The sequence below is a fragment of the Aristolochia californica genome, unplaced genomic scaffold (assembly GCF_029961685.1).
Source record: "Aristolochia californica isolate CCGP_79_NKW_82.1479 unplaced genomic scaffold, dmAriCali1.0.hap1 SCAF_7, whole genome shotgun sequence".
NCBI lineage: Eukaryota > Viridiplantae > Streptophyta > Magnoliopsida > Piperales > Aristolochiaceae > Aristolochia > Aristolochia californica.
In genome coordinates this window covers 32526854-32550150 of record NW_027182268.1, presented here as the reverse complement: position 1 = coordinate 32550150, position 23297 = coordinate 32526854, and the positions used below count along the sequence as shown (strand labels likewise).

The 23297-nt window shown below is 41.8% G+C and overlaps 1 pseudogene; it reads right to left on the bottom strand.

Annotated features, from left to right (window-relative positions):
* Window positions 1-22850, bottom strand: part of LOC137936491 (aspartate--tRNA ligase 2, cytoplasmic-like) — a 37473-nt pseudogene extending 14623 nt beyond the window's left edge.
* Window positions 22851-23297: the final 447 nt, after the last annotated feature.

Sequence of the window (23297 nt, the reverse complement as noted above, 5' to 3'; positions counted from 1 at the left end):
GAACCTCTCCACGGAAAGCGCCGGCAGATAGCATCAATCTTTGAGCACACTGAGGCCGGACACTGAATAAAGGACAGGAGGAAAGTGGGCAGCCCAGCCAAGCATGACTTTAATAGGGTAAGTCGACCCGCTGTAGATAGGAGCTTGCCCCGCCAAGTGACAAGTCTCTTCTCAAACTACTTAATAAGGGGGGACTACAGTGCAACCGTGGGCCGAGAGTCAAAAAGAGAGACCCAAGTATGTAGCTGGTGTGCTCTCTAGCGTACACCCCAAGAAATCAACCATATCTCTAAGCACAGCACCATCAATGTAGTATCCAAGAAGAGTGGTTTTCTTCCAATTAATATTCTAACCCGAAGCCAATTCGAATAGGCCAAGAACAGCCTACAATTTCTTGATCTGGTCCATGGTGCCCACACCAAAGCAAATAGTGTCGTCCGCAAACTAAAAAATCTGAATATCAAACGCCTCAGAGTCAGCCATGGGGAGCAGCCACCCTAAACCCTTGGCCAAATAGATCAGGGAGGAAAGATATTCTGCCACCACGTTGTAGAGCAAGGGGGACAAGGGGTCTCCCTGACGGATGCCCCGAGTTCCTTTAAAATAGGCACACATTGTCCCATTAAGAAGCACTAAATAACTAGCAAAGGAGATGCAACTCTGAATCCAAAACCGCCACTTGTCTTTGAACCCCATTTTTCCCAAGAGAATATCAAACAACTTCCAATTAACTCTGTCAAATGCCTTCTCAAAATCTAGCTTGAGTATAAACCTAGGGAGCTTCAAAGTCTTGAAGTGGTAAAGGAGCTCATGACAAGCCATTGTCGAATCCAGAATATTCCTTCTTTTATTGAAAGCACTCTGCCCCTAATGAATGGCAACCGGAAGAACCGCTCTGAGACGATTGGCAAGGCGACGAGCAATCACCTTATAAGTGTTAGTGATGAGGCTAATAGGTCGAAAGTCCGAAGGAAGCTTTGCCCCGTCTTTCTAGGGAATAAAGGCAATGAAAGAAGCCCCTATACTCTTGCAGGCGATGCCACGATGGTAGAATGAGTGGGCCATATGGGTGATGTGTTCACCAATGAAGGGCCAACAGTGACAGTAAAATTCCCCATTAAAGTTGTCCAGACTCGGAGCTCGGTCCAAAGGGAGGCCCATAGCAGCTTTCTCAATTTCTCAGCTGGAGAAGGGGAGCTCAATAAGATCAGCGACTGCAGTAGAGCTAGCCATAATATTGACCCTCTAAAGAAAGGTCTTTTTGTTATGAAAGGTGTTACTACCTGGCATTCTGTGTAGAGACCTACAAAAAGCTCACCAAAGTGTAAGCAATAAGGGATTTGTCCAAGGTAACCTCGCCATTGACGTAGAGCGAGGTTATAAGTTAGCTCTTCTCCTGGCAGTGGCGACGGCATGAAAAAATTTGGTGTTTGCATCTCCCTCTAAGAGACACTTGAACCAAGCATGCTGCTTCCAGTGCACGAGATCGCAATGTGTGAAAGCTTGCAATTGCCCCTGAAGGGCATAGCGCTGAGCCGTTTCAGTAGAGGTTAGGCTTCTGGACTCCTCATCTGAGTCAATAGTAGCCACCAGAGCAAGGACGGAGGATTTCTCCGCCGAACGGGTGGACTGGCGCTCTAAGGCCCATGAGCGCAAAAGGAGCTTGAACAGCTTGAGTTTCACTGGGAGGGGCCACCCACTCGGGCCAATAGCAACAATCTTCTTCCAAAAGGACTGGACAGAAGAATCGAAAGTGGGGTCTTTAATCCAAGCACTATTAAATTTGAACGACGAGGGGCCCCAACTGCCGAAATGAGTATCCACCATGACCGGCCAGTGACCTAAAACTGCACGGCCAAGGACTTTGCCAATTCCATTGTTATAGAGATGAAGCCAGTCCTCATTGGCGAGGAATCTATCAAGCATTGAGATAATAGGGGGTTGTCTACCGTTGGACCAAATGAAGGTCTTCTCGAACAATGCAATTTCATCGAAATCCTAGCACCCAATGAACTCGACAAAGAGTCTCATGGAGGTAGTGATCCTCCTAGACGACGGAGACTTCTCATGGCAAAACCAAGTCACGATGAAGTCCCCAGCAAACAACAAAGGGACAGGCCATCTCTAATAGACCGACAAGAGGTCGTCCCAGAAGAGGTGTCTCTCGCTATGTCTAGTAGGCCCACAGACTCCCACAAGACACCAAATGTTTCCCGAGCACTTGTCCCGTAGCTTGACGCCAATAGAGTAGCTACCCCGAAAGTTGTCAATTACCTCAATAGTGTCAGTGTCCTAGATAAGAAGAATGCCTCCCGCTAAGCCAATGGTGTCCACAGTGATCCAGTTGGGCTCTTTCAGAGGCCAAATATCTCAAACAAAACCGAGGGGGAGAGAAGCAACCTTGGTCTCTTGAAGCACAACAATGCTTGTTTTAGTAGAGGCAAGGATGCTTCGAATAGATGCGCGGCGCCACAGCGAACCAATTCCACAAACATTCTACGAGAGCACAATCATTGATCATTTCTTTTTTTCTTTGACTTTTCAGAGGGGTTACTCCCCATAAGAGGCCCCGAGAAAACAGTGCCCATCAATTTGTGCCCACGTTTCCGGGTCAAACTTGTGCTGATCAGACTAAAGCACTGGGATATTTCACCTGATTCCGGAAAAACAAATAGGCTTGCTGCTGGATCACGGGAAGCAGATTTGAGCACCGAGCTCTTCCTGAAGCAATTGTCGAGGCTGACCTCTATTCTGACGCTGGTATGTGGCTAGGGGGGGCGGGGAGGGGGGTGTGATTTGGCGGCGGCCTTGAGGAACTTGCTCGCTTGTCCCTGATTCAGCGTATGAGTGGTAATTTAAGGGGGATGTGGTTGTTTCTAGAATAAAGATGGGGTGTGTGTCAGTTGGTGGTGGCTGGGGCATGAAAAAAATCTGTTGGGAATCAAAGGGGTTAATTTCGGGGAGAGATTGGGAGTGGCGAGGGGTTTTCTGTTGCATGTGGATGGGGGATAAGGGAGGTGAGCGTGGCAGGCAAGGGAACAAATATGTCAGGGGGCAATAGCACAGATCGTGCCAGGGCTGCAAGGGGTGGACCGCAATTACTGGGGAGGAGTGGAGTTAGAATATGCTGCACTCAACAACGGGATATGCCCCAAGTCGGAAGTCTGCCATAGCACCAATGTCGATCCGGACCCAAAAGCAGGCGTAGTCAACCATAATACACCTAAAGTGTAGCCCTTCACAGGAGCGAAGTGGATTGATGAGGATTTAGGCCTCATCGAGTCAGTGCCAATGCTCAATGAGTGGATCCAAAGCAATGATGGACCCGAACTCGGCAATGATGCTCGAGAAGACCGTTGATTGCCCTAATTCCACTAGTAAGCCAGATATAGTTGCCCATTGTCCGGACTGGCAGGATGGTGTAGAGGGAAGCCATTCTGAGATCCTTGTGATGCCTAAAGGGAGACGAGGTGAGAGGGCGAGGGCTGCCCGTTGTCTTCGGCTGAGTGCAGAAATGTACGAGCCAGGTTTGGGAGGCGAGATAGGAAATTTTGGGTGTATATGGGAGGCTTAGTTCAGCAATCAGCCACTAGAGGATGCTGGATTAGTTGATTCCAGAAGAGCGCGCCAGCACATGACGCCCGTTGCGAAGAAGGTTTGGGGGTAGGCGAATGGTTTTTGGGAGCTCGACAGAAGGTTTGGGGGGTATGTGCTGGCACAGAAAATTTCGGAGGTGCGGACTGGGGAAATTTCGGAGGTGCAGGCTGAGGAAATTTCGGGAGGGGGGAGACAAGGGGCTTGAGCTCGAAATTTGGATTCAGGGAGAGTTTTGCTTTCAGCGGGGCTCGAGGAGGAGAGGTGGGAACATCTGCATGTTTCCGCCAGTGGGAGACGGCACGCTCGTCAGAGTCGAGGTCGGAGAGAAGCTCCGCAGAGCTTCCACTAGCTCCTTCCAACCAAATCCACCATTTGTGCTCTCTAGAATGAAGAGCCAGACTAGGATGGAGCTTCCCCGGCTTTGGGTAATCTAGCAGTCCCGGCGGCCACAAAATGTGGTCACTAAGAAGGAGAAGGCCGAGCTACCCGACTAGAGCTCACACGACCTTCCCGTCATCGCACCGGTATAATGCACAAATTGCTAGACGAAGGCTGAAATGGCCACGATCAATATGCATATGAAGGACATCTTCGGTCCGCTCGCTGAGCTGATGTAGATGACCAAACATGAGCTTCGGTTGACCTGCTTGACAGTTACTATTTTTTCCGTAGGAGAAACGGAGAAGAGGTTGTTGTCGCTGTCGCCGGGAGACAATGGTCCATTCCGCATTGTTGGGTTCCTTCGGGGCCTTATGATGCTCGTTGGCATGGTTGTCGGAGTTTTTCAATCATCGGCCAGAGCTTTGGCAACTGCTAGAAGGGACGACCTTCCTGCTTCTTGGAAAGCACGAGCTCGAAGCAACGGTGGCCGGAGTCAGAGTTGACAACGGCGGGGCTGCCGGTGATGCGGCAGTTGGCAGGGTGGGGTCGGCCACTGGGCCGGTGGTAGGCGGGGCCACCCTTCACGCTCGGTCGTGCTCTTGCTCGTTTCAAATTACTTTAGATAAGACCAATATAAGCAGCTAAAAAACAGACAATTGTGGCTAGATCTAGTGCAGAGGCTGAATATCGAGCAATGGCTTACATGGTTAATGAGCATATGTGGATTAAATCTGTTCTTCTTGAATTTGGTTTCCAGTTACCAAGTCCTATGGTCATGCAATGTGATCATCAAGCAGCCATCTTTATTACAAGCAACCCTGTATTCCACGAGAGAACTAAGCATATAGATGTTGATTGTCATTTTATTAGAGATGCAATTAAGCAAGGAAAGGTGGTAACTCCATATGTGGAGTCTTCAAACCAGTTGGAGGGGTGTTTATCATTGGGAAGATGTGAACATGGATCCTTTTGTTACAAACTGGAGTTATTTGATATCTACTCTCCAGCTTGAGGGAGAGTGTTAAAATATCAACTCAGGGGTATTTTGATCATTTCATATATTATGTTTTTATCTTAAATGATGTCCGTTAGGTTCAATTTTCGTTCATTTTAAAGGTGCATTTTAGGAGATATTTAAGTTTATGTTTTGAAGGGTGTTTTTGTCTTTTTACGTAAAAATACTTAAAACCCTGATTAAAAGAAAAGGGGGCGTCTTTTTAGGGACACTCCAAGGCAGCAGCTGCTGCCCCTCTCCAAGCTCTTCTTATCTTATTTCTCTTCTTTTTCACCCAAATATCAGATCTTTCAGTAACCATGTTCTAAATCCCAAGTACCACAAACAATCTCAAAGTTATGAAAGAGACAAAAAGCATGTAAAAATAGAAAAATATGCAATCAGCTTCTTGGGAAGATACAATATGTATAGAGCTTCAGCAAAAGCTGATAAAGATAGAGAAGTGAAAGGAAAATCGGATGCGAGTACCTTCAGCATTTGTAGCCCTTCTTCAAATGTAAGACGCAAAGTCTTGCGCAAATACTGTAGTCATCAAAAAACGATAGAATAGAATAAATGAAATATTTATACGTACATCCACACGCACACAGCGGGGCAAACATACACCCAAAAAAAAATCAGAACTCAAAAAATAAAAATATAATTATAAAGTATAAAAAATTTGACCACTGTAGACCTTCAGAGAAGTGAAGGGGTACAGTTTGCCAACTGCTTCAAGTTCCTTTTGACATTTCTCATTCAAACTCTCAAACATTGTGACAAACAAGCGGTCCACAATGTCCAAAACCTGCATTATTGCAGTCAATTGTTCAGAGAAAGTGGACCATTGTGTTACTTCTGAGACTATTTACGGACCATTAACACAGGAAAACAGTTTACCTCGAAATAATGCTCTTTAATTTCCATCTCAACATCAAGGCCAGTAAACTCACACAAATGTCTGTGTGTAAAGGAATCCTCGGCTCTAAAAACAGGACTAACCTCAAAAACTCGTTCAAAGTTACCAGAAATGGTCATTTGCTTATGCAGTTGAGGTGACTGAGCAAGGCAATCAGGTCGCCCTTTGTAATCCAGCTTGAAAACAGCTGAACCTCCTTCACTGGAGCCTGCAATCAATTTTGGAGTATGTATTCCGACAAATCCTTCAGAAAGTAAAAATTGTCTGAATATCTGGAGAGAAATAAAACATATTAGATACATGAATTTCAACACTAATATGAATAGAGGAGCTTTGGAAAGCAGTCAAAAAATCCAAATAGTTATCATAAATTCCCCAAAAGCGTACCATTCAGCAAGTAGTATAAACATATACTCTTTTCAATGAATGGAAGATGTCTGCGGTTCTAATCTTTTTCAGGAAAAAGAAAAAAGGTTCAGCTTTTCTGCATCTGATTTTATCATAACCATACCTTTCACAAGGATGCCACAGCATCTAGACTAGAGTATGAAATATTTAATTCTTCATAACATTCTATATGATATCCGGTTCTGATTATAAGATCAACAATCCCCCTTCAGTTAGATTATTTAATTCTCTCTGCCAGTGTTCAATAAATCATACAAAAAATGGGAATGATTGCAATATAAATATTTTGTTTTATTTAAAAGATGTTGTTTCATTTTCAACAAGCCAACGACTTTACTAACACCTCTTTCCCTCTCTTTTGTAGGAAGCAGCACACAATTTCCTGAACATTGTTCTAAACACTTGATAAAGGAGAATTTTTTTTTCCTAAACAGTGATATGCCTTTATTGATCAATAAAACTGAGATACAAGCCAGAGCAAAATGCTAGGTTACAACACAAGTAACTAGAAGGTTAATCGAATAGAGGATCCAATATACAGAGATTGCCTAGGGGCTCTTTGGCAAGAAAATCAGAGAGGATTTTGTCGATCTAGGTACATGTCTCCAAATCAACATACCAAGAGGAGGAGAAGTCAGTAATCTTGTCCAAGAGATAAGCAATCACCATAAAGGGGTAAGACCTTTGATCATCCAGCAATAACTATGGCTGAGTCCCTTCCATATTCAGGAGGTTAGAAAATCCCTGTGCAAATAACACTAGTCACACTAGTATAGCTCTTGATTCCGCTTTAAAGGAGTCACAAATGCCTACTGAAGCAATAACCCATCAATGCCAACTGCCCTTTCATAGCAGTTCAAATAACACTATAATGAGATAACGGACTTCTCTTGCTCTTGGCATATTGACTAGAAGCGTGTATGTAAACCTCTCAGATCAACTTGCTATAGTGGGGGTCCTAAGTGAGGCTTTAGTTAATGGATCTTCCAGTTCACTTTAATATTTGGGGAAACCCATGTACTTTGCTTTGCATTCTATCATTGTACTCTAGCTTGTATCACCGTGTCATTAATCAATAAAAACAGATCACTATTCTTGAAAGAAAAGGTAGGGTCCACTATCGACATTGCTTTGTTTTGCACTGTTTCAATTGATATGGACTACTTTTTCTGCAATTCTTGAGGTTCGAATGCCCATGACTGTAGAGCTTCTCATTACAACTTCAGGGTCAGCTCCTCCTACATCAGTGCTATAGAATCCTGTCCAAACTCAACTTCCAGTTGGACCCAGCAAGTTTGGATACTTGCTACTTAATGTGATTTAATGTGAGTTTTTGTTTGACCCATCCCCAACGCACTCATAGTTGATTCGCCTCTCAGTTCAGAGATTTTGCACATAAGCTTTCCACATTCTTCGTAATCCGGATTCTAGGTAGTCAGCCTCCCATTCGAGGTTTTCAAGTAACTCGCTGAGAGAGGCGATTAGAATCCTGATAGAGGAGAGATTGACAAGAAGCGTTATACAAGCTAGGTCACCACCAACAGGGCACAGTAACCCAAGAATGGACAAGGAACCAGGAGCAGTAAAGGTAAGGAAAATTTCAATAAGTTATTCAGTTTGAAGAAATGAAAACAAGGTTTCTAACTCACCTATATAAATATATGAACCCTCAATTCTTCTCCAAGAAAAAAAGTACCTTTCCCATTATGACTTAGGACTGACAATCTCACCTGAATACTAGTTCTACTGCTTCACCATCCATTTTGTAATAGTATCAAACAAAAAAAATTTACAAATGAAAATTTCTTTACCCCTTTACAAGAATGTTTCTCTTTGGTAAACAACTGCATAAATAATTAGGCCATGCTAAATTCTTGGATATGCAGAGGGTCCTGCATATATGAAAATTTCTAGGTCTGTAAATTCACTTCTCCCTCTACAAGTCCAAATATGAATTTGCTAGTCTAGAAGAGCAGCAATTTGATGCTCCAACCAGTCCTAGAGGGAAACATGAAAAATCACATGTCACTCCAGTCACTTAAGGAGCCAATCTTAGGTGAAGAAGACAGTTTCCATTTCCATCTTCCTCTGGTCATTTAAGAGAACCATGCATGAGAAATATGTTTTTCCATTTGTCCCACTATGCTGGTTGCACTAGCAAATTCGAACTTTACAAAGGTAAAAAAGCAAAAGCCCATTTGTAAAAAGAAAAATTTGTTTAGATAAGCATGACTTAGTTATATGTTAAGCAATACTTTTTTACAAGTTTATTAGTTTTTTAATTATTTTTTAAGATTTACATCTCAACCTAAACCTTATGAACTATGCTTTTCATTCACAAATAACACTAGGGGTGGCTTCGAACCGAGGTGGCTCGCAAGCGACTCGAGCTCGGCTCGGTTCCGGCTCGGTTCGATTCGGTATACCTGGATCTCAAGCCGAGTTCGAGATCCGGGATCGGCTCGTTTAAATTAACGAGCCGAGATCGACCAAATCAAGGTTCGGCTCGAAAACTCGCGAGCCGGCTCGTTAATTTAATGAGTGGCGCAGGATTCGGGGGATTCAGGGGATTTGGGGGATTTGGGGGAGTCAGGATGGAGAAGAGAGTCGCGTTGTGGGACTGCGGGAGCAACTCTTCCATCCTGTCTCTAGCATGGTAGCACGATTTTCTCGTGGAAATCGTGGATTAGAGATCAGAATCGTTGTTCGTCAGGCGGCGATTCATCGGAAATGGGGGATTTTGGTTTTCATATCCCTCGTTCTCCATCTACCTCTTCGATTCCTCACTCTCTGTCTCAGACTCTTCGATTTCTTTGTCTACGATTTCTTCATCTTTTATCTTCTTCCTCTTCGATTTCTTCATCTGAAGTTCTTCCTCGCCGATGAGACGAAAGTGATGGTCCGATGGAAGGAAGTAAGAGTTTTATTTAATCTTCTGTTTTTTTTTTCGTCGCCGACCTGACCTACAAAAACTCTAACTCTCGCTTCGCTTCAGCAGTGCTCCTGCATTCTTGGAAAGGCTTTTGGAGATATCCCTGAACGTAGAACACTCCTTTAACTCAACTTGAAAATATCGTAGATGATGTTATCGCAGAATTTGCCCCCAATGAAGTGGATCGAGAATGAAGGAGGTGGAGCCTACTGTTTGCGATTAAAAAACCCAACGGCATTGTTCAAGTTAAGTACAAAGTGAAGCCCGAATATGCTCATTCTTCAGTGACGTTTGGACCCCTTTTTATGGAAAAGGAAAAGTCTTCGTGAGGATAGCGATTTGAGTGACGGTGAAATGACGGAATTGCACAAGGATAATACTTTAGAATCCAAGGTAGTTCCTGATCAAATCCCTGACCCATCCGTTTGTTCAACCAAAACAGTCATTACTGTTGAGGCTTATAAGCATGATGATGTAAAGAGGCCTAAGGATAACGAAGCGAAGGTCCAATTGGACAGAAAGAGGAATTTTGTTCACTAAATGCAAAGATAAAAGTGGAGAAGCATGCCCGTTCCAAGTGCTGCTGCAGGATGGAAAGAAGTGTGTAAAGTACGAAAAGAGAGTTTAAACAGTGGTCTGAATGGAGGAGTTGAGTCAAATTTTACCAGTGAAGGGGCTTCAGACTTTGTTGTAGATTCAGACAGTAGCTTGCCTTTTTATATGATTGATGCCCACGAGGAGGCCAACAAGGCTAATCTAGGCACTTTGTATCTCTTTGGAAAGGTACCTTGAACTGAGTTTATATATTTCTATATTCATTTTATTGGCTGCCTAAAGTATTCTTCAGCTTCGTTGTTGTCTCAAACTGCAATGGCGATAATCATCTTTTAGTCATTATTGAAGACTAGAATTGTTTATTTTCAACTGCCGCATAGTCCTTAGTAGTATATACTGTGTAACGTCGACGAGCAAGCCATCAGTGACTCTTTGGAAAAATAATTGAGTAATTAACTCAAATTACTATCTCCTGTAAGATTGTATTTGCAGTCTCACTGTTAAAAGGTGTAAATCTAGAAATCGAGACTTGGTCAATGGTTTACTGTGTACCACAAGTTCCAACTTTTCTTCCTAAATGGATATCTTATGACACATTCGAAAGGTTAGAGAATTCAAAAAAATTTCTTCAGCTTATGTGTCATGTGCTTGTCAAAATTTATAGCTACTAACGAAGAAGGTGAAAAAGAGATGGAAGCACTGTGTTTGAAAAGCATCCTTTGTTGAAGAATGATAGAGCACGTAAGCAACAAAGAATTGATTCATAATTGTTGGCGAATAATTTATTCATCAATGAACCTTTCAAACACTCACACATACAGAAAAAATTGGATGAGTTGATAGTCCTTCATAGTCAGGAACAGGACCCCCAACAGAATTTTATTTTTCAACTTAAATACCTCACCAAGTAAATCAAAATTCTTCTCTTTTCTAGAAGAAAGGAGTAACTCAAATTCTTCTAACTTGATCATGTTTCTTTTTAATTAATTATTTCTTCATTTGAAGAGTTAAATTACTGTGTCAGTAGAGTTACCTTGTGTGATTTGCTTGGGGTAATTCTGAATCCTCTGACACAATGGCATTGTCTCATTGTGATAAGGTTAAAGCAGGAAGTTCATACCAAAGCTGTTGCGTGGTTGTAAAGAACCTGCAGAGATGTGTCTATGCTATTCCAAGCGATTCGGTGTTTCAGAGTGTCGAGATTATGGAGCTCGAAAGGAATGCTGAAAATTCTAAAAGTTCATCTACTGTTTTTTGGTCTAAGCTGCGGGTAATTTTAAAATTTACAGTTTCTAAGGCTTGGTTTACCATCTATATGTCATACTTGTGTATAATTTTGAACCAGGGTATCCTTGTTTTTAAAGGATGGCATAATTATAATGCACTTGTTCCTTGAGGAAGAAGGTTTCTTGGGTCCTTTTATAAAGTTCTGGAGTAGGTCAATTTACATGCCCCATTCTGTTTACTTCATTTCTTTATCTTTATTTATTTATTCTTTTTAGGAGATGGCTTCATGATTAAAGGAAGAAATAAAAACAAAGTTATTGGATCTGAATGTGTCAACATTCAGCCTTGCACCTGTGAAGGTCTGTATGCTAGAATGTTTCATTTTCTGTCACACTTCATCTATTGTTCAATCGTTATTTGCTTTGCTTTTGCTTGATAATAGTTGGTTTGTTTCACAGAGGCATTATGCATTTGAGAGACAAGATATACCCGTCGGGGAGCAATATGTCCTTAAGATCAATTACCCTTTCAAGGTGCCTTAATCTAGTTAATAGTTTATTGTAACTTCCGCTACAAATTTAGAATGTGCTTTCTCAATTGATGCTGAGATCAGCTCAAATAAGAACTGATTAATGTATTGAACTTGTTTGTTTTTTTAAAAAATAAAATTTATCTAACAGTACTCACTCTAGTGTCTGTTCAACACATCTGATGGGTGAATTGCATCATTTCTGCTTAGCAATATTATTTGGCATTGTCTATCTTGGACAACCTATGTCAAAGTAAACTTCAGTAGTTGGTTGTCTAAAGCATGTTTGACAGATTCCAATAGCTGTTTAATTTTTGTATGTTGAAGCTCGAGCTCGGCTCGAACTCGGTTAAAATTATTAGACTCGAGCTCGGTAACAATTTTAGGCTCGAGGCTAGGCTCGGCTCGAGCTCAAGTTCGAAATATTTAAATCAAGCTCGAACATAGGCAGGTTCAGGCTCGGCTCGGCTCGATGCCAACCCTAGATAACACATGATCTCAGCCAGTTATATATGTGAAAAAGGTAAGAAGAGAGAGAGAGAGAGTGGAGAAGAAAAAGCTCCAGAAGAAAGTTGTGTTAGGGGTCGTGCACAACCCCAACCTATTTATTTAAGAGATTTTATCAAAATTATAAATATGCCTCTCACTTAGGTGAAACCCTAATCTCCTTATATCTCCAATTCTATATGGCCTATATATATGAAAATTGGACTATAGACATAATTCAACATAAGGAACAAGATTAAATCAAGATATACGAGTGAGGATAAAGTGAAATGACCAAATGCGCTTGTATTTGTTTTTCAATATTCTTCCTCTAGCTGGAGCATATATATCAAAGAGTCTCAACTTGTCATAGAAGTTCAAAATTTCACGCTTCCTTGCTTTAGTGAAGACATCACCAAGTTGATCACCAAACTGAACATATGGGATTGACACCTCCTCCTTTATCACTATATCCCGAATGAAGTGACAATCTATCTCTGTGTTTCGTTGTCTCATGAATCATCGGATTGCTAGCAATGAAGATTGTTGTTTGGTTATCGCAATAAATAGTCATAGGATCCTTTTGATAGAAGTTAACTCCTGGGCAGCAGATTTCAGCCACATTAACTCACTTGCAGTGTGGGTCATCGCACTACGTTCAGCTTCTACACTAGCCCACGCAACAACATTTTATTTCTTACTCTTCCAGTTGATTAAGTTTCCCCCCAGAATTACACAATACCCAATAGTTGATTTTGGTCGAGCTTGGATCCTGCATAATCAGTGTTAGAAAAAGTTTCAATCCTCAAGTGATCATTGGGTCTAAAGAGAAGACCTTTTCCTAGTGCTTCTTTTAGATATCTAAAGATTCTCTGTGCAACCTCGAGATGAATCTTACGTGGATATTCCATGAACTGACTCACTACACTTATAGTAAATGAGATATTTAGTATAGTAACTATAACATATATGAGTTTGCTCACTGATTTCCGATAAATTGTTTTATCTTTCAATTTTGGTCTTTGATCATCATGAAGATCACGCCCTACCTCCTTGGGTGTATCAGCTGGTTTAGCTCCCAAAAATTCATACTCTTGAAGCATGTTGGTGACATACTTCCTCTGAGTCAAAAAAATTTCCTCCTTGCTTCTTGCAACTTCGATACCCAAAAATATTTTAGTTTACTCAGATCTTTAGTCTGAAAGAGAATCGCCAAGTGTGATTTGAATTATTCAATGTCTGATTTGTCACTTCTTAATAAAATGATATCATCTACATACACCTATAAGACAATAATCCCAAATAATCTCTTCATAATAAATAGCAAATGATTACAATGACTTCTAAGAAATCCCATGGACATAGCCACTTGACTAAATTTTTCAAACCATGCTCGTGGACTCTGTTTTAAGCAATAAAGAGCTTTCTTGAGTCTACATACCTTATTCATCCAGAGGTTGCTCCATATACACCTCTTCTTCAAGATCACCATACAAGAAAAGATTTTTAATATCCAGCTAAAACAAAAACCAGCCTTGATTCACTGCAACAGATACCAGTATTCTGACAAAGGACAGGCAGGCAATCGAAGAGAGTTTCACATACATTCACTCCAAAATTCTGGGTATATTCTTTAGCAACGAGACGAGCCTTATATCTTTCAACAAACCCATTTACATTATATTTTATTGTATATACCCACTGACAACCAACCACTACAGCCCCTTGGAGGTAAGTCACATAACTCTCAAGTCCTTCTATCAACCAATGCTTCTATCTCAACATCCATGGTTTTCTTCCAATGAGGAGACAAAAGAGCATCCTACACAAAAGAAGGAATAGTGCGAGTGGAGATGGACAAAACAAACTTTTTAAAAAAAAAAAAAAAGATGTACATATATAAAACAAGAAAATACAGAAATTACAAAGAGGGGAGCATCTCCCTGACAACCAAGGATTGTAGGGTAGCTCCGTTTTTAGCAAGCACATCGTCTGCCGAATTTGAGGATCTCGGAATGTGAGACCAAATACAAGATAATAATGAGCAAATTTCAATAATCTCCCAAAAAATGTCCCAATGACGCCACGGGGGAGGGGATGTACGCTCGCACCATCCAATGACCACCTCCGAGTCCCCTTCAATATGGAGGGGACCTATGCACTTATCTCGGAAAACACGGAGCCCATTGAGGAGACCGTGAAGCTCCGCCAACATAGAGTCTGTGATCTCTAAAGGGTCGGCATATGAGTAAAGTTGGTTACCTAGGTGGTCCGAGATAATCCCGCCGAATCCTGAGAGTTTGGGATTACCCAGAGAAGAACCATCAAAGTTCAACTTAAGGTAACCAGGATCAGGAGGGGTCCATTCCTGCATAGTCCGGATTTTTGTCCTCAAGTGCATCCTAGCCAAATTAAACCAGTTCTCACGGATAGGAGTCCCACAAATGAGGAGAAGGACTTCTTCGTCAGGAGCCAAGAAGAAATATGCCCTACCACTCGATCCGCTGATTCGATTTCACCTTCAAACCTTCTACGGTTGCGCTCATTCCATAGACCCCACGATATGAAGCTAGCACAGGCCGAGAGCATCACCTTTCCGAGACCAAGAAGGGATATACCAAGTAGCAATTTACCGAATGAGAGCAAATCAGCCGCCATACAGAATTGAATCTCCATCATGCTGAGAATGGATGTCCACACCTTCCAACAGAAGATGCATTGAACCAGAATGTGACAAGTGGACTCAGCTTCTATATTGTAGAGAAGACATAAGGGGTCTACTAAGGGATGACCTCTTCTTCTAAGCACGTCTGCCGAGAGAATATTGTCGTGACAAGCACTCCACATAAAGAATTTAATCTTAGGAGGAGCACATAGACTCCAAACAAAAAAGATCTCATGATCCTGATGAGTAGCATTCCTACCATTGATGAAACTGAATGTAGATGATACTCAGAAGATGCCTTTTTTTCTTTGGCCACCAAACGAGCTTATCTGCCACCAAAGGACGAATTTTTACCGCAGTTATCGAACCCATCAGTCGACTGGCCTCCAACGCCTCGGTGTCCGAAAGTCCTCTTCTAGGATGAAGGTTCATACCATCCCCCTCGAAAGCATCGGCTACTGATATATTCCTATGGGTGGATAGGAGAAACAAACTTCTAAAGGCATTCTGTAGCGGCTCCTACCCCATCCATATATCGTCCCAAAATTTGAGGGACCTGCGGTTTCCAACATAGAATCTGCAAGCAGCTGAAAATTTTGGAAGAAGTAGGTATAGTGCTCTCCAAATTGAAGATGAACCTCTCCGATTTCCCCCTCACATCCACCAATGAGTAACTCCAAGCTTGGCGATAACCATTTCCTTCCAAAGATTTGAGGAATGTGTATTGATTTTCCATAGCCATTTAAGGAGCAGAGCTTGGTTCATATCTTTGGATTTCCGAATCCCTAGGCCGCCCAAATTTTTTGCCAAACAGACTTCATCCCATTTTATCAGGTGATATTTAAAAGTATCGCTCGATCCTCTCCATAAGAATCTTCTTTTGAGTTTATCCATTGTCTTACATATGGATGCAGGACAGGGCTCTTACATATGGATGCAGGACAGGGCATAAAAGATAGAGAATAATTTGGAATACCTGCAATGCAAGATTTGAGAAGGGTGAGCCTCCCCGCCTTACTAAGTAATCGTCCTTTCCAAGTTGCCAACCTGGATTCAATCCTCTCAACCACCGGATTCCAAAGACTTTTACAGATGCAGTCGTTGAATAATGGCAGGCCAAGATATGTGGACGGTAATTTGCTTGTTGTACAACCAAATATACTAGCCATCTCTACAAGAAGCTCAGGTCTAACATTAAACCCCATTATAGAGGTCTTTCCCCAATTGACTTTCTGGCTTGATGCTACCTCGAAAAGACCCAAAATTGCTTTGATCTTTCTAGCTTCCTCAATGTTATCGATCCCAAATATGATAGTATCGTCATTAAATGCTTCTTGAGGGCTGATCGGAGGAAGCCATCCGAGGCTGACAGCAGAGTAAAACATAGAGGAGAGAAATTCACTGATCATATTGAAAAGAAGAGGGGAGAGCAGATCACCTTGTCTAATACCTCTGGACCATTTGAAAAACCCACAAACTGTGCCATTTAAAAGGAGAGAATATGAGGCCGATCCCACGCAACTCTTGATCCAAAATCTCCATCTTTCTCTAAAACCCATCTTTCCCATGATCTCGTCAAGGAGGATCCAATTAACTCTATCAAACGCCTTTTCTAAATCAAGTTTCAGCACAATTTTGGGCTCATCATTACGCTGGAAATGGTCGATAAGCTCATGTGCAGCCATAGTGGAGTCTAAAATCTCTCTTCCTTTAAGGAAAGCACCTTGCCCTCTGTGTATGACAGTTGGAAGAAAAACTTTTAGACTATGAGCCAAAATTCTAGCAATGATTTTGTAGACACTTGTGACGAGACTGATTGGTCGGAAATCCTCCGGCTTCTCAACACTAGCCTTCTTCGGGACCAAGGCATTGAAAGATGCACCGATACTGCGGAAGGTGACCCCATTTCTGAAAAATCCATGAATCATTTGTAAGATGTCCTCCTTGAGTTAGGCCAGAATCTTTTAAGAAAATCACCATTGAAGCCATCAGGACCCAGTGCTCTATCACTTTCCATGCCTAGAACAACACGCTCGATTTCCCCGGCCGAGAAAGGAAGCTCTAATAAAGAAGTAGCAAGTGGAGATAATTGAGAGAATCTGATGTGCTGCAATTTTGGCCTATTAAAGGATTCTTCCGAATATAGGTCTGTAAAATACTTCAGCAACACATTAGTGATCGCGGTCCGACACGACGTTACCTCATTATGTTTTAATAATGAGGTTATTCGATTGGACCTACACTTTGTCGAAGCCACGGCATGAAAAAATTTGGTATTGGCATCTCCTTTCTTCAGCCATTTAAATCTAGCACGTTGTTTCCATCGCATTTTCTCTTGATGAAGGATAGGATTGAGGTTAGAGTTGAGAGAGACTAGGGAGGAATATTCCTCCGAAGTCAAGTACCTTTGTTCCTCGGCAAGGTCCAAATCCGCAATCTGAGCAAGAAGAGAGGACTTTTTACCAGCCAACGCGGTACGGTGGCAGGTGGCCCATTCCTTGATTTTGCCTTTTAAGAAACGAAGCTTCAAAGGGAAGGCACAATCTCGTCTGCCCAAACTTGGGCCTTCCGACCACCATCCATCAATAAAGGAAGCAAAAATTTTCGCAGACAGCCATGAGTTCTCGAACCTTAAAGGGGAAGGACCCCATTTCTCAAAAGAAGTAGTTACCATGATTGGCCAGTGATCTGACCCTACCTTGTTGAGAATGCGACCCGAGACGTTTCCAAAGAGTTGCAACCAATCAGGGCAAGCCAGGAAACGATCCAGCTTTGATAAAATCCGTTGTTGTTGGCTATTCGACCATGTGTAATTTTTCCCGGATAACAAGATCTCATCCAAACCACAACTGCCAATGAAATCTGAAAAAACCCCTCATAGAAGCAGATATACGAGTGACGGGGGGGTTTCTTCTCATTACAGTACCGGATTGCATTGAAGTCACCCGCAAAAATCCATGGGAGCCTCCAAGATTGATATAGCTCACATAATTCTTCCCAAAAGAGGGTCCTCTCTGGTTGGGTCGTACACTCCCCCTACACACCACATCCTGCCGAAGGAGAGATCCCTGAACTAAATGCCCAGGGAGAAATGACCTTCAACCACATGGAGGGAGTCCAAAAGAGAAGAGTCCTAGGCCACAAGGATGCCCCCGAAATGGCCTACTGCGTTAACAGTCGCCCATTTAATTGAAGGATTCGACAAGATCTCCTTAATGATAGGGTCAAACATCTCCTGACATTTTGTCTCTTGTAAAGTAACCACAGAGGGTTTGAACTGGGAGAGAAAATTTAAAACCATTTCCTTCTTCCGAAAGCCACCAATACCCCTTACATTCCAGGATAACACAATCATCTGGAACTGAGTGTTGGAACTCCCGACGAGGTGTTGTCTCCAGGTAACTGACCTCTGTAAACTGCTCCCAAAAGACGCGCGAGACTCATCATTTGTTGCCATGTATTGTCATCATATTTGTGTCGCTCGACCTGGAGTTCTTCCACTAGACGATCTGGTCTACTAGGTGAGGGAGGCGAGAGCTGAGGACTGTCATGTCTCTCAGGCATTTGTGGGATGGCCGAGGGCATGCTTTCTTTGTTAATCTCTGTCTCTAGGCGTCGCCGTCTTCTTTGATATGTAGCGATGACCTGGAGATAAATCCGGGCCATTATTAAATGCCCTCGGCTCTGGACAATTTTAAGTTCCCGTATTCTTGTTTTTGGGAACACCGAGAGGGAGAAAGATATTTCCCCCCACTCTGATCTCCCGAAGTCGTGGCTCTCTCGCTGAGTCTTCGTCTTCGAAGCAGCGAGCGAAGTTAGGGACCGCAGCCAGAGGAATCGAAATGAAGGATCACCGATTGCCATTTCTGGAGGTTAATCGAAGAGCCATTCTGAGTCTGCTTGGCTTCATCTTCAGGGTAATTTCTGAGTCGCCGAATATCCACGATTCTCTTCGTTTCCCTTTCTTCTTCGACTTCTTTCCTTTTGCCGTCGACCAGCGTCCCTCTACCCCATCACGACATGGTTGAGATCGGAGTTCTCCTTGACGGTGCTGGAGGAGATGGCAGGCTTCGTCGTCTTGGAGTCTGATATCGTTTCCGGCACTATCTTCGGACCAGCGGGTGTCGGAAGTAGGGATTCAGAGGCGAGCGCAGTTGCCGAAGGGAGATGAGGCATGTTGGGGTATCGCCCCTCCCAACAGCGACAACTCATTCTCCTGTCCTTCTTTAAAGTTCCAAACAAAACAAACTTACGATACTGTCAGATAAGGAATTAAAAGAAGCAAAGTGAGATAGAGGATGGCGAGTACCTTTCTGGACACCCTTCTGAAGAGCAATAGGAAGGTTTAGATCACTTACCGCAAGATCAAGAGACGATGCAAAGTCATGGTCTAGTGTGCGAGTACTGTCATTTTAGTAATAAACATGCAGAGAATGAAGGGACAACAATCCTAAAGGAAAATTATTTAAATTATCAGTGTGATATGAAAATTTCCCTACCCTCTCCTTCTCTTTCCACATTGTAGAGGATAAGGAAGAATGCAGTGTCGACACATAAGGGGAAGGTAGGGTGTGAGGAGCATTGCCACGTGATATATGTGGATGATATTGTGTTCTTAGAAAGTGATTCTGAAGGAATCGAACTAGTCAAAAATTATTTGGCAACATTTTCAAACAGAGTTATGGCAACTAAAATGTTCCTCCAGTATCAAGGTGGCTCGAAGTAAGCAAGGTATTGTTATACCTCAGAGAAAGTACATTTTAGATATGCTACAAGAGTATGCTTTCTTGAGTCATGCCCAATAGATACTCCCATGGAAGTTAATATCAATCTTCGTGATCTCCAGAGTCCTAAACTTAAGGATAAGACACAATGTAGATGCCTATTGGAGAAGCTAATCTATGCTACAGTTATGAGACCAGATATATCATGCCCACTTAGACTTGTCTATGTCTTCTTGTCTCTAGATGCAGGTAGGAGAAATCAGAAAATAATTTAAAAAGTTGAAGCTGAAGTGCTGAACTACAATGGCAGAAAAGAATGGTGCACTTTCTTGGACAACGGAGAGAGTCTTCAAACCTTCTCTTAGATATTCCTTTCTGATTGTTGGACAAATGAATGAACAGGAAAGAAAAAGGAAGGAAACCTAGAATACCATAAAACAGGGAGAGATGACAGGAAAACCAAGCACCTGATTTCTAAAACGCACTGCATTTTCATCTTTCATGTTGATGCAAAAAATTGCTTCATTGAGGAGAATGTATACATCTACTCTACAAAATAATAATGGGTTTCCATGAGAATGCAAGAAGCACTCCTAAGTTCATGCATAACATAATGCAAAAGTAAAAAACAACCAGTCATTGTGAGAAGCTCTTTGTTCGCAAGAAAATAAATTAGAGAGGTTCATACAACTATCAAAGTTCACAACCAAGAAACTGTAAAAAAAAGGTCAATAAAAGCTAGACTCCAAAATACAAGCCACCAAAAGTTCCATTAATAAATGGTACAGAACAAGTAGGTGCACTTACATTTTCAACTTGATATTGGATATGAAAGATTCCTTGATTCGCAGGTGTACGCATGTCCAGAACTCTATAGTTCAGGCGTGTGTCACAATTAACCCCCACAAGAAGCACCCCCTCCTTTATGCCATCAAGAAATATACAACAAGCTTAATCAGGACATATACAGCTGGAAATATAGATCAACATGTAGTGTTTGCCATCAACTACTCAATTCTTTCCTGACTTTTAGGATATGCTCCAAATCATGTTGGCATCCAGCAGAAAGACACCCTAGAGTCATAGAAGATAAAAGATATAAAAGCAAGAGTCTCAGAAAAATGTACTTCTAGGCATCCTCAATATCTTTTTCACTACGTGAAGCATCTTCCATATTGATAGGAAGATTAGGCACTGCTTTGCTGATGCAGTAAATTTTTCGAACCTGTACTTCAACCTATAAAGAAAATAACATGTCTCCCTTCATTTTCTTTGCTCTAGAAAGGATTATCAGAGCACCTCAACACAAGTTTATTTTGAACATGATCCTCAATAAAAGATGACAAAAGCTATCACCTTGATAAAAGAAAACAGTTTAAGATTTTCTCCACATTATGCTGGAATTGAGAAGGCATAAGTATAGCTAAATAAGATAAAGAGAATTCAAAGAAAACTGAGGCTTGGAACCAGAAAAAAATTAAGAACCAGAATAAAAACGTCACAAACTCATGAAAAGATCAATTTAAAAACAAAAAAAAAAAACTAATGAAAAAATAATGGAAAAATTATAAGTAATTTTTGGGGTCACCTGTTGTGTGGCCCCAGTGATTTCAATCCCTGGCACTGATATAACCCCCTCAACATCAACTACAGATTCACGACTCAAACTTGCTGCAACTTGACCATTTGTCGACTGACCAATTCTGGAGTGACAGTGACAATGCACTGAACAGTAAATCCCTTGTGCCTCAGAACCAAGAAAGCCATGTTTTTACCAACAGCTCGAATTGCTTGGGCCTGGCCACGAACTAAAACCTCTTTATCCTTCATATCCGCATTCAAATGTTGAATTTCTGTCCATTTCCGACCACTAATTGCCTTTGACTGGAGATCCTTAAGCAGCACATCACCATAATGTTCAGATAGAGGATCATCATCTAACGATGAAATAGCAGCTGCAGCTTCCTGTTGGCGCTTCAGCTTTTCAGCTTTCACGGCTTCTTTTTTAGCTGCTTTTTTGCTGAGAGGTTTTTCGTCATCTTCGGCAGCTGTAGGTGGAGATTCAACAGGAGGCTCTTCTGATGCAGATGCCATCGGTAGGAGCTAAATTGAAAAGATACTGACTTGCAGTCTTTAAGCACAAATAAGTTTCAGTTAGAATGACCTGCAGGAATAGAAGGCAAGAGAGTGTCAGCACCTAGAAAAAATTCTGTAAGAAACAACACATAATATTGATCACAAAGTTTAGAGCACTAAAAGTATCACCAGAAAAAAGATACAACTTTTGTGAGCTGTCAAGGATCAAACAGGTATATTTCAAAGTTCTAAGAGATTTCAGTTGACATATTTAACCATCTTTCTACAAGAAACACTCCATCATTTTTACTATCTCATTCTCAAATCTATAAAGTAATATCTAAAAAAATAAATAAAGAATAAATGTTAAAAAGAAATATTTTTCAGATTTCCAAGAGCACTGTCAGCTATTAGACAAGATCCAGTTGTAATATTTCAGTCCAACGTACAATCAGAACAGGGCAGGGTTCCTCAGTTATTTGGCACCAAAGGCATGATTGTGGTTGACACACGTACACTAATTATCGTGACGATAACAGATGCATAGATAATGCATTCAAGTTACCAACTAAATGAAAAGTTTGAACTCCAATATCATATGCCCAACAGAAACAAAAGAAAGTTCTTTGAGATCCCAGATTAAACAGGAATGCCTAACATATCGTAACTATTATTTCTAACCCAAACCGCTAGCCAGTGGAAGATTATGTTTATACCCTACTGCCTCCGGTAAGTCCAAATATTTCCGGCATGGGACTGTTGCAACCCCTGTCCTTTCCTTCCAGAGAGGAGTCGGAGGCCTTTCATATCTTTTAGTAAGAGAAATTTTGATATGCCACTGAGCTCAACTAACAATTGACAAGTTGTGACGTAAATTCCATTGCAATTATCTAACAAACACGGACACAAAACCAGTGAAGGATTACACGGATGTAGTTTGCTGTTTTATAATAATAGACAGAGAGCAATGATGCATGTAGGCTTAGCCGTCTCTGTTTATGCCTTACTACGCCTAACTGACCCATCTTCAACTTCACCATAAACTGGAGCAAAGGAAGCTGAAGCTAGGGTTGCCATCAAGTTTCAACTTCTGGAGAATGAGAAGAGTTTGAAAACAACAAGTTTACAATTCAATTCATAAAACGGACTAGCAGAACAGAACTGAGACAAGCAACGCGATTGCAAGCCCACAGCCATCCAAACCGAAACCAGAGGGAAAACATAAGTGAAGATTAGAATAACAGAAAACAGATCTTAACGACAATGCCGAGAGAAGAAAATGCAGAAGTGGTAGAACGAAGAAGAAACGAAATGATACCGCCAATAGCACCGGCGATTTTCCGCGCCAACGCCGATTGCACGCTATGCAGAGTTGACAAGCGCACTCCGTAAGCTTTTAATTCATAGATTGGCTCGGCGGGGCCCTTACGCGTCAGCCATTTGCGAGTCGGGGTAACGCCGTTTGACACCCAAACGGTAAGGCAAAGAAATATACCAAACTAGCTGTCACGTGGTTATATCGGGCTAGCAGTCGATCTTAAAGCTTTTATATGGTCTAGCTTACTTATGTAAAAGGTACGCCAGTAAACCTTCGTTTAGAACTGAGATATTTTTTGGGCAAATTTTAAGATTAATACATGTAAATCAAGGATAAGTCACACTTATCCCCTATACGACCAAATGAGAATTTACCACGTAAGCAAGGTAAATTTCATCTTATTCAAATTCAAATGTATCAAACTCCATATGCCCTTATTTGTCTCAAACTACCCTCCATATTTCAATGTCATTTGGGTAGGATAAA